Consider the following 10401-nt stretch of genomic DNA (forward strand, 5'->3'; position numbering starts at 1 on the left):
TCTGTCCTCCTCAACCTGGCCCGACAGCCCCTCGTTCTGATAGAGAGGGCACAGCTGCCTGCCGCCCCTCCTTCCCCATCTCTGCCTCTCTAATCTTCCTTGAGGAAGATTCCATCAGAGGTTTTAGTTACATATTCCTACACCATGCCTGGAACATAGTAGGTACTCAATAAATCCAACTTTTCCTGAGTTAGTGGTGAGGGAAAGCTGGACTCAGGATCAGGCTGCCTGTGAAGTCTGGCCTGTAGCCTGCCAGCTGTCCCAGCCTCAGGGTCCTCACACCCAGACGTGTGTGCAGCAACAGAGCACTTCTCGCCTGCAACAGTGCCTGGTTCACAGTGTATGCCAGTTAAGTGATCCGTATTATTTTATCTTAAGAGAGGAATCCAGCTGTGTCCAAATGAGGGGTTGGGACAAAATAAAAGCTAGAATTCAGTCTTGCAGGTGGGGACATGGCACCTGGTTCTCCACCCTGATGTGTGCTGCCCACCCTCTCACATGCTATCTAGAGATGGCACTCCTTGTGGAACACTGCAGGAGGTGCTCCACTGGCACGAAGTGGGTGGGCTCTTAGCACAGACCCAAACAGTAAGTGATTTTTCACACTCCCATCCCATCTCCAAAGCTACATGCAAAACACTGATCTTGACAGGGGTTAGAACACAACTTCCAGAAGGCCTCTTTCTTTTTTTTTTTTCCTCCCTTCTTTTTTTTTTTTTATTATTATACTTTAAGTTCCGGGATACATATGCAGAACATGCAGGTTTGTTACATAGGTATACAAGAGCCATGGTGGTTTGCTGCACCCATCAACCCGTCATCTACATTACATATTTCTCCTAATGCTATCCCTCCCCAACCCCCAACCCCCGGGCAGGCCCCAGTGTGTGATGTTCCCCTCCCTGTGTTCATGTGCTCTCACTGTTCAACTCCCACTTATGAAGGAGAACAAGCAGTGTTTGGTTTTCTGTTCCTGTGTTAGTTTGCTGAGAATGGTTTCCAGCTTCATCCATGTCCCTGCAAAGGACATGAAGTCATCCTTTTTGATGGCTGTATAGTATTCCATGGTGTATATGTGCCATGTTTTCTTTATCCAGTCTATCATTGATGGGCATTTGGGTTGGTTCCAAGTCTTTGTTATTGTGAACAGTGCTGCAATAAACATACGTGTGCATGTGTCTTTATAGTAGAATAATTTATAATCCTTTTGTTATATACCCAGTAATGGCATTGCTGGGTCAAATGGTATTTCTTGTTCTAGATCCTTGAGGAATCGCCACACTGTCTTCCACAATGGCTGAACTAGTTTACACTCCCACCAACAGTGTAAAAGCATTCCTATTTTTCCACATCCTCTCCAGCATCTGTTGTTTCCTGACTTTTTAATGATCACCATTCTAACTAGCATGAGATGGTATCTCATTGTGGTTTTGATTTGCATTTCTCTGATGACCATTTCTCTAATGATGAGCTTTTTTTCATATGTTTGTTGGCTGCATAAATGTCTTCTTTTGAGAAGTGTCCATTCATATCTTTTGCCCATTTTTTGAGTGGGGTTGCTTTCTTCTTATAAACTTAAGTTCCTTATAGATTCTGGATATTAGCCCTTTGTCAGATGGATAGATTGCAAAAATTTTCTCCCATTCTGTATGTTGCCTGTTCACTCTGATGATAGTTTCTTTTGCTGTGCAGAAGCTCTTTAGTTTAATTAGATCCCATTTGTCAATTTTGGCTTTTGTGGCCATTGCTTTTGGTGTTTTAGTCATGAAGTCTTTGCCCATGCCTATGTCCTGAATGGTATTGCCTACGGCCTTTTTTTAATCCAAGAAAGAAAGGGGGCAGATAAGATGCCGAAGCATTGCTAAGGTTCACAAGGAGTCTGCAGAACCAATGGGTAAAGATCAAAGACAGCCTGACTGCTGTAACACCACCCCTCTCTAAACAGGAGGGCACTCCACCCCGGGCATCAGCAATCCTGCACATGGCCATTCCCGGAGCAGCCCGCCTCCACCGCAGCGCAGGGATGGGACAGAATGAGTGTCCACCCACGTCAGTGCTCTATCAAATGTCTGCTTAGAAGTTCTTTTTAGGCTGGGCGCGGTGGCTCACGCCTGTAATCCCAGCACTTTGGGGAGGCCGAGGCAGGCAGATCACAAGGTCAGGAGATCGAGACCATCCTGGCTAACACAGTGAAACCCCGTCTCTACTAAAAATACAAAAACAAAATTAGCCGGGCGTGGTGGCATGCACCTGTAGTCCCAGCCACTTGGGAGGCTGAGACAGGAGAATGGCGTGAACCAGGGAGGCAGAGCTTGCAGTGAGCTGAGATTGCGCCACTGCACTCCAGCCTGGGCAACAGAGCGAGACTCCATCTCAAAAAAAAAAAGTTCTTTTTAAATAATTATTTTCTGAATATCCTGGTCTGTTCAAGCTGCCATAACAAAGTATCACACACTGGTAGCTTAAACAGCAAACATTTATTTGTCAACAGTTCTGGAGGCTGGAAGTCCTCTTAAGATAAAATAATAATATGGATCACTCAACTGGCATACACTGGGAACCAGGCCCTGTTGCAGGCAAAAAGTGCTCTGCTACTGCGCACACGTCTGGGTGTGAGGACCCTGAGGCTGGGACAGCTGGCAAGCTACAGGCCAGGCTTCGTAGGCAGCCTAATCCTGAGTCCAGCTTTTCCTCACCATTAACTCAGGAAAAGTTGGATTTATTGACTACCTACTATGTTCCAGGCATGGGGTAGGAATATGTAACTAAAACCTCTGATGGAATCTTCCTCAAGGAAGATTAGAGAGGCAGAGATGGGGAAGGAGCGGCGACAGGCAGCTGTGCCCTCCTCTAACAGGACGAGGTGCCTGGGCCAGGCACTTGACCCTTCTGAGCCTCAGTCTCCCCCGTAACGGGAGCAAATCTCTCCCCCAGTCCCAACGGGGACATCATGCTAAACAGATGGTGGCGCTTCTCACTATCTTCATTGCCATTGTTATTCTATTTAACACTGAAAACAATTTTTTGAAGCCCCTTTCAGACCAAAAAGAGAAAATTGGGCCCTCTACTTCTAAATGTGTTCCTGTTTTTTTGTTAATTAAAAGAAAAACAACCTCCAACACCTCCATCCCGACCATATTGTTCCTGAAGTTCCCTTTTGCTGATGCATCTGTTGTTGTGGCATCAATAGTCGTAAACCACTTCCACTCTTACTGAGGTGTTTTTTTTGTTTGTTTTTTTGTTTTTTTGTTTTAGATAGTGTTTCACTCTTTTTGCTCATGCTGGAGTACAATGGCGCAATTTTGGCTCACTGCAACCTCTGCCTCCCAGGTTCCAGTGATTCTCCAGCCTCAGCCTCCTGAGTAACTGGCATTATAGGCATGCACCACCACGCCAAACTCGTTTTTGTATTTTTAGTAGAGACGGGGTTTCACCATGTTGGCCAGGCTCGTCTCGAACTCCTGACCTCAGGTGATCTGCCCACCTCGGCCTCCCAAAGTGCTGGGATTACAGGCGTGAGCCACTGTGCCAGGCGCTTACTGAGCTTTTTAAAGCACCCACTTAGAAACCATCAGGGAGAACCTCTTTCTTCAACCCCCCTGCTCTGTAAGAGCACTCAGAGCTCAAGAGATGACCTGTCTTCACGGGGGAAATCTAGTAACGCTGGATCTGCATTAGGAATTCACTATGCGAACAGCAATTCACCACCCCAAATATCCCCCCAGATAAAGCTGGGAAAGTTACGGCTGTTTGGGGTAATCTGGAAAGAACCTCAGTGACAGTAAATAATTTTTGTTTTTACCAGAGAAAAATCTAAGACCAGCAGGAACTCCGAGGAGTTTCATTTTCTTTCTTATGTGGAAAGCAGCCGCATGAGAAGGGATTGCTTGTCAAGGTTTCAATCCTGTCACGGATCTCCAGCCTCGGACGCATATTTTCAGTTTCGATTCAGCTGATAGGCGGGGAGAAAGCACCCCAGTTCTTGGAAGTTAGCTGTTTCCCTTCCTCGCAGACAACCTCCAGAGCAGGGCAGCAGGCAGCTGCTAGAGATTTATTTCTCCACTTAGTTGTCTCCGCTTGCAGCTTCCTCCCATGAGTGAGGACCAAGAGAACCCCCCTGTCTCTGATGAAAGTGGGGGATGAACACTGAACCAAACCCACACTGCTCAGCACATTTGATGGGGCCAGAAAAAGGCTGAGAAAGCTTTTCAGGGGCCGTCTGGCTGTGTGGGTGCGAAGACCTGGCTGTACTTGGAATCACCTGGGAAGACTTATAAAAATGGTTTCTGAGCCTCACCTGCAAGGATTCTGACTTGGTGAGTCTGAATCACCAAGATTCTCGGGGTGAGGCCCCAGAATCTGCCTGTGTGTAGCCAGCAATGCTGCACTTGGACCTGCATCTGGGGACCTCTGGGCCACCCTGGCCCCCTTAATTTATAAAGCAGAAACAGCCCCAGGGTGGAGAATGAATGAGGTGCCTGTCACCTGGTTACACAATTTAAGGTGTCCTTAGTTATGCCCAGCTGACTTGAGCACAGATCTTCCTGGGCACTCTCCTCTATAGCAGCACAGGGTGGGGTGTGGGAGGGGAGTACGTGTCCATGCGGGCATCTACTGAATGTGCCAGGCCTGTATCTCTATTATCTCACCTTTGTCCTGTGAAGTAGATATTATTATCCCCATTGTACAGATGAGAAAACCTAGACTCAAAGAGGCTGAGCCATTTGGTCAAGGACACACAGCTGCTGAAATGACGAGGCCAAGTTTGAACCCAGGTGGTCCCTTCTTTGGCCCATGCTTAACTACACCAGGGCACCTTCTCGGCAGTGGTCTCCTCGGGGTTCTGTTGCAGCCGAGAACACAAGCTTCTCCCCTGATCGCTGCCCTATAGCTTATTTTCGATGTTTTTTTTTTCTGGTTTTTAGTTGACTTTTCATCATATTCAGCCCAGTGACCTCTGGTCCTCTCTTTGGCTCTTTCAGGGTTATTCAGTGTTTCGTGTTTGTGCACCTTAACTGCATGGAAAAGTGCTTGGTCCTTGGGAACAAGGGCCACAGGGCATTGCTTCCTTCCCCAGGGCCTGGCACATACCAGGCACTAGCAGGCAATCTGGCCATAGTAGCTGAGTGATGAGTGAACTGCTTGGAGGCTGCGCATGTTGCCCAGACTCTTTTAAGTCTATCTCCCCTAAAGGCATCTGTGAAAACACATAAAACAACACCCTGAGGCAGCAACAGCTCTAGTCTGGGAGTCTGAGGAGCAGAAAGAAGCTGATGCGGCCACAGGAGCCCAGCGGGCAGTGAGGTGAGGCCAGAGAGATGGGCCACGGCCAGTCAGCCAGGGCCTTGAAGGGCATGGTAAAGTGTATGGATTTTGTCCTGAGAAATGAGAAGTCAGCTTTGACAGGGGAGGGCCATGCTCCTGTGGCCCCTGAGTCACCAGGCTGTGCTGCTTCCTCTACTGCTAGATGCTCCTTCAAGTCAGGAACCCCACACTGTTCATGGGGTAACTCCAGTGCCTGGCTCTCAGTGGCGTGCAGAGGCATTTATTTTATTTTTTTGCTGCTTTGCACCAGGCAATGGAAGAATGAAAGGCAACCCAGAGTGAAATTAGGATTACAATTTTACAAACGTCTGTTTCTGACGCAGGAAGCACATCATTTGTCCACATCACACTCTCTTGGAATTTATGACAAAGCCAGGTGAGAGCCGGGCTGGGAATGACCTTTGTCCAAGAAAAAAAATGTTTTGCTGAGTAAATTGAGTGCAAATGAGACTGGGGAAAAAACTTAAATTGTACATGAAAACTTCTGAAAATATTTTAGTAATGTCAACTTAAGTACAATTGATACCTGGATTGCCTAATTCCATAATTCAGGAAGCTTCCCACTCACCTCCACAAAATATTAGTTTGAATTAATTAAATTATATTTGAATGCCTCAAATTAAATGATCCCAGTGCTCACTGTGTTGTTCATAACATTTGAAGGCTGTGATCTGACCCGGAAAACCCCGACCTCTGCATGTGCACACTCACAAACAGGTCAACACTGGCCCTATTTTTAGTTGACTTTTAATATTATACAGCCCTATACTTGAGTCTACCTTTGATTGCAGCCTCTTTAATTCTTCAACCCTGTGGAGTTTTCTAAATAAGCTCTGCCAGCTGCTATCAATACAGGCAGATTCACACCCCAACTCGGGGTGGCACTGACTCCATTTCCTCAAAGATAACACAGAAAACAGAATAAAAGGCCGGGCACAGTGGCTCACACCTGGAATCTCAGCACTTTGGGAAGCCGAGGCCGGCAGATCACCTGAGGTCAGGAGTTTGAGACCAGCCTGGCCAAGATGGTGAAACCCCATCTCTACTAAAAATACAAAAATTAGCTAGGCATAGTGGTGCACCTGTACCACCCAGCTACTCAGGAGGCTGAGGCAGGAGAATTGCTTGAACTCAGGAAGTGGAGGTTGCAGTGAGCCAAGATCGGGCCACAGCACTCCAGCCTGGGTGACAGAGCGACTCCATCTCAAAAAAAAAAAAAAAAAAAAAGATACACTAGGCTTTATGTGTCAAGGGTCTTTAGAATGAAGTTGTCCCCCCTTATCCATAGGGGATATGTTCCAAGACCCCCAGTAGATGCCCAAAGCCACAGATAGTACCAAACCCCTATATACACTATGTATTTCCCTGTGCATACACACCTACGATAGAGTTTAATTTGTAAATTAGGCACAGTACTCTTGTGCTTTGGAGCCATTATTAAGTCAACAAGGGTGACCTGAACAGAAGAACAGCGATCTGGCGGCAGCTGATGTGATCGCCCAGGGAGCACGCCCGGTGTGAAGATGCTGGACAAAGAGAGGGGTCGCGTCCCAGGCTAGATGGAGCAAGATTTTGTCACGCTACTCAGAACAGAGTGCCATTTAAAATTTAGGAGTTATTTCTGAAATTTTCCATTTAATATTTTCAAACCTTGGTGTACTGCAGGTAAATGAAAACTTGGAAAGATAAACCTCAGATAAGGGGGGACTACTGTATTCATTCCTTCACCATGGCGTGTCTGTATCTGAGAATCTACCCTTAAAAACAATCTGGATGCAAAGAAGCCGTGAGATAGAGCACAGTCCCTTCATTTCATAAAAGAACGAAACTAACTCAAATACACAAGGCAATGGGTGAGTAAAGTATTGCACTACTTTCAATGTAATATTGTGGGGCCATTGAAAAGATGCTCACATGTTTATGGAAATCTGAGAAGTGTTTCTATCTATGGCATTTCATCACATTTAAGACACTGTTGATTAGAGAACACACCACCATTTCACGTACCTTTAAGGAAGAAAAAAATACTCAGAATGGTTGTCTAATAAGGGACGTCTAAGTAAAGCTGGGATCCTAAAGGGCTATTTCTTTGGTGTGAGGAGAATGATAAGCAGCCTCGTCAGGCAGAAAGAGCCAGTGTCCCAACCACGGACCCGGATGCAGGGAGGGAACAAAACTGCCCCTGAGGACGTGCACAAGCCAGTACTCACGCTGGTTTGAGTCTGAATTTGCACAAACATATGGTCTGGAAACACCTCAAGCAAATGCTGTAACTGAATTTGTTTAAGGTTATGTCAAGTTGGCAGTGCCCCAGGTGACTGGCAGAAACGAATACAACCTCCTCTAGAAAGAGATGAATGTTAACACCAGCTGACAGTGCCTGTAAAACATCAGCCACTGTACAGTGCAGGATCCAGAGACGTTAAAATGTGAAGTGAGTTTTAGAATTAACCATAAGTAAAAAAGCAGAATCAAATGGGTATGTGGAGGATGACAACTCTTTGCTGAGTAGACCAACTGGAAGGAAAAACACAGTAAAATGTTCACAGTGATCTTCTGTAGGTGCTAGACTACAGCATTGTCTTTCTTTAAATGAGTCTGCGTTTTCCAGCTTTTTCTAAAGTGACCATATAAGAAAAGGAGAAATGAGACGCAAGTGAGACAATGACTTTGGGTGGGGTGGTCAGAGAGGTGACCCTGAAGGGGGTGATACCTGAACTGAGAAGGGACCAGCACAGGAGAAGCCACCTGAAGAGTTCACTGCTACGTGTGTACCCAGGACAAGGGCCTGGGGCACAGGGAAGATGCCTAATATGTATTTGTTAAATTAATACACGGGTTAAGGAAGGAAAAAGCTGCTAAAACAGGAGCCTAAGTCTCAAGGGGTCCCAGCCAGAGTCTGGCTCTTCAGGGAGCCATTCTCACTGGACTGAGCTGATAAACAGGGCAGAGACGCCCACCTGGCCAACAGCAGGGCCCTGTGGAAAGTCTGCAGCTGCAGAGTTAGCAGAGAACCACGGTTGTGGGTCTTGGGCCTGTTTCCCCATCTGTCAAATGAGGTTAGTGCTTTGCCACCTCTGTCTCTGAAGTGAGCTCCAGATGATATCGTGCTTTGAAATATTAAGCCATGTGCGAGCGTGAGGGGCTGTCACGCTCCAGAAGGTCCTCATGCGAGCCCAGCAGCACCTCCCTGTAACACTGGGACCTGTGAGCTTCAGACAAGCTGCTTTGTCTCAGGAAGGTTCCCATGCTCTGCTGCTCAGCCCACAGGAGATGTCACATCAGCTCCTGTCTTCCTGCCCGCATGCACTTTCCAGAATCACTTACCGAGTACGAACCTGTGCTGGAAACTGCTAACACAGAGATAAGAGATGGGTCCCTGTCCTTGAGAAAGTCACAGGGAGTCCAGAGAGTCAGATGAGCAAACAGGATGATACCCTGTGGGACCCGAGGGAGGGGACACACAATCTGCTGCTGAGAGGCAGTTAACTGCCACCACTGGGGGAAAATAATGGAGGCATTGTACGTTTCCTTCATTGTTTCCTTTTGCCGTCACAGTTTTGGGAAGTTATCTCCATTTCACAGATCGGGGCTGGAAACTAAGTCATCTGTCAAGGTCACAGAGCCTGGACTCGCACCTGGGGCTGGGGTGACTCAAGTCCATGCCCACGGGCACACTACCACACTGGTGTGTGTGTGCTGGCAGTGGGGGAAGCAGGGAGATGGGAGGAGGCTATTGTAGAGGTGACAGCGTGCTCTTCATTTAGAGACTGGGACCAAGGGGTAATGGTGGGCAATGAGGCTGGCACAAGGGCCAGGTGGGCTGTGGCTTCCTTGTGAAGAAGCTGACGTGAGCAAATCCACGAATCCGGCCAAAAGGGAAAATTTCCCTGGGCTTTCTGCGCAGGTCATCCCCCTGTCCCAAGCCAGGCCCTCAGAGGACATTCAACAAGAGCATCCCATGTCCTGCAGCCAGAGGGCTACAGGGGAAACCTAACTCCCACCAGCTTCCAGATGCTCTGACTGGGACCATGCCCAGGTGTTACTGTCACCCTGGTCTGCTGTGGAGGGTGCCAGGCAAGGGTTCGCTCTCCCTGGAGACCCAGCTCAGCTCTTGCTAAGCAGTGGCCGTTGTGGGGCAGGAATAGCCGAGCTGGGCCTGACCGCTGGTACTGAGCAGAATTCTAAGTAAGGAATTTGCAGATGGAATTGTGGTTACTAACAGGCTGACCTTAAAATAGAGAGGTGATCCTGGGTTAGCTGAGTAACCCAAAGTAATCACAGGAGCCCTTAAAACAAGGAAGGCAGAAGACAGACTCCAGACATAAGGACAGCCCACCAAGGGTAGCTTTGAAGGAGGCCACAAGTCAGGAAATACAGGGGGCTGACAATGAACCCCGAGGCCCATGGCTGGCACGGCAACAGGAACCTCAGTCCCACAACTCGATGGAACTGCATCCTGCCAACACAGAACTCGAATGCAGGTTCACCGCTGGAGTGCCCACACCCAGATCTTGGCTTTGTGACTCAAGCGGAGCACTGGCTGGGCATATGATGCTGACTTCTGACTCTCAGTTCATGGTGGACAGTAACTGGCTGCTGCTTTAAACTGATAACACCTGTGGCAATTGGTTACCGAGGAAGAAAGATCACCTGGGCTGGAGAGTGGAGGGAACAGGGCCTAGGATGCTGGCGATGAAAGGACACGGGTCCCACTGTTGGTGCCATGCTGGCCACAGCATCTCCTCTGGGACAGGAGCATCGCCATCATGAGTAGTGTTAAATGCATTCCTTCACTCATTCAGCCAACGTCTCTCAAACATTTGCTACGATGTAAGTGCTAGCTGGGTGTCTGGAGCTAAAATCTCACAAAAGGACAGAAGGCCAAACAGACAACACCCAGTGAAATGAGTCCCAGGATAGGAACAAGGCCCCCGCCCCTACCCCACCTCTGGCACCCAGATGCTGTGGGAGGTGAGAGAAGGGTCACTGGTCCACCAGGGGTCGAGGTTTCTCAGGGCTTGAAGCCCTGTCCTGGGTCTTGGTGCCCAGGAAGGAGAGAGAGGCCATGTCGGG

The 10401-nt window shown here is 48.1% G+C and overlaps 1 long non-coding RNA gene across 1 annotated transcript; it reads left to right on the forward strand.

The window, feature by feature from the left end:
- Positions 1 to 3950: 3950 nt before the first annotated feature.
- LOC129057955 (uncharacterized) lies at positions 3951 to 7487 on the forward strand. Its single transcript, XR_008522726.2, has 3 exons — positions 3951 to 4316; positions 5576 to 5701; positions 6991 to 7487. It is a non-coding gene; the product is annotated as an uncharacterized LOC129057955 (long non-coding RNA).
- The last annotated feature ends 2914 nt before the right edge of the window (positions 7488 to 10401 follow it).

The sequence above is a fragment of the Pongo abelii genome, chromosome 11 (genome assembly GCF_028885655.2).
Source record: "Pongo abelii isolate AG06213 chromosome 11, NHGRI_mPonAbe1-v2.0_pri, whole genome shotgun sequence".
NCBI classification, from domain to species: domain Eukaryota; kingdom Metazoa; phylum Chordata; class Mammalia; order Primates; family Hominidae; genus Pongo; species Pongo abelii.